The sequence below is a fragment of the Chiloscyllium plagiosum genome, chromosome 21 (assembly GCF_004010195.1).
Source record: "Chiloscyllium plagiosum isolate BGI_BamShark_2017 chromosome 21, ASM401019v2, whole genome shotgun sequence".
NCBI lineage: Eukaryota > Metazoa > Chordata > Chondrichthyes > Orectolobiformes > Hemiscylliidae > Chiloscyllium > Chiloscyllium plagiosum.
This window is the reverse complement of record NC_057730.1, coordinates 46,279,657-46,281,175: the sequence shown is the minus strand read 5'-3', so window position 1 is coordinate 46,281,175 and position 1,519 is coordinate 46,279,657. Positions and strand designations below refer to the sequence as shown.

The 1,519-nt window shown below is 56.2% G+C and overlaps 1 protein-coding gene across 1 annotated transcript in view; it reads left to right on the top strand.

Annotated features, from left to right (window-relative positions):
- Positions 1 to 1,519, top strand: part of ccdc78 (coiled-coil domain containing 78) — a 78,477-nt gene that overhangs the window by 4,339 nt on the left and 72,619 nt on the right. The window lies entirely within an intron of this gene.

The following is a 1,519-nucleotide window of genomic DNA, read 5'->3' as shown; positions in this document are numbered from 1 at the left end:
GAATGTATGTGGGGAGTTCCTGGACTAGGGGGTGATAGGACAGTGTCGAGGTAGGTAGAGATGAGTTCAGTGGGGCAGGAGCATGCTGAGACAATGGGTCGGCCAGGGTGGTCAGGCTTGTGGATCTTGGGAAGGAGGTAGAACCGGGCAGTGTGGGGTTCCCGGACTATGAGGTTGAAAGCTGTGGGTGGGAGATTTCCTGAGGTGATGAGGTTCTGTATGATCTGGGAGATGATGGTTTGGTGATGGGGGGTGGGGTCATGGTCGAGGGGGCGGTAGGAAGAGGTGTCCTCGAGTTGGCGTTTAGCTTCAGCGGGGTAGAGGTCAGTGCGCCAGAGTACCACTGCGCCCCCTTTATCTGCTGGCTTGATGGTGAAGTCGGGATTGGAGCAGAGGGATTGGAGGGCTGCGCGTTGTGAGGGTGAGAGGTTGGAGTGGGGGAGGGGGGTCGACAGGTTGAGGCAGTTAATGTCCCGGCGGCAGTTGGAAATGAAGAGGTCGAGGGCAGGTAATAGGCCAGCGCGGGGTGTCCAGGTGGATGCATGCAGTGTGTTGGAGGTGGGCGAAGGGGTCCTCGGAAGGTGGGCAGGAGTCCTGATTGTGAAAGTAAGTTCAGAGGCGGAGGCGGTGGAAAAAGTGTTTGATGTCAGGGCGTGTATTAAATTCATTGATGCGTGGACGGAGGGGGATGAAGGTGAGTCCTTTGCTGAGGACTGATCGTTCGTCCTCAGTGAGGGGAAGGTCTGGAGGGATGGTGAAAACTCGGCAGGGCTGGGAGCTGGGATCTAGTGTGGGTGTGTCGCTGGGAGTGGGGGCGGAGACAGTAACTGGAGTGGGTGTGATGGGGAATGGGGGTGGAGTCATGTGCAGGGGTAGTGCTCCCCTCAGGGTTCTGGAGGCCAGGCATGGTGACAGTGGGATCTGTGGGGGGCGTGTCAGCAGAATGCAGGTGAGTGACGTTGGTGGGGGCAGAAGTGGTGGCAGACACGGCAGTCGGGGTGGTGGAAGTCACTGAGCGTGTGACATCAGCAATGATGTGAGGGGCGGAAGTGATGTCATGTGTGATGCATGAGGAATTGTGAGGGGCGGAAGTGGCTGTGGGAGTGGCCGTGATGGGGCGGAAGTGACATCATCAATCAGCGTGGGGGTGGCAGCTGCACCAGCCGCATGGCTAATGGCATATGAGCAGTTCCAGAGGCCGGGGGAAACTTCTGGAATGTTTGAGGAGCGCTGGTTATGGAGGTGGGAAGATAAAAGTTTGTTGTACTTACAGTTTTTGATGTTTGAGATGGAGTTGAAATACTGTTTGTTGAGAGTATGAATTCTCCTGAGGATGTAGTACAGAGTGGGTCCTTTGCAATTCTGAGAGAGTGTGGCCCTCAGCTGAGGCAGGGCTGACTGTAGAGAGGTTAGGTGCCGGCACATTGCTGCGAGTGTGGAGTGGAGGATCTTGATGGAGAACCGTTGCTGGCGTTTTTGAATCTGTAGTCTGTACTGTTTGTCCTGTTCGGGTCCGAAC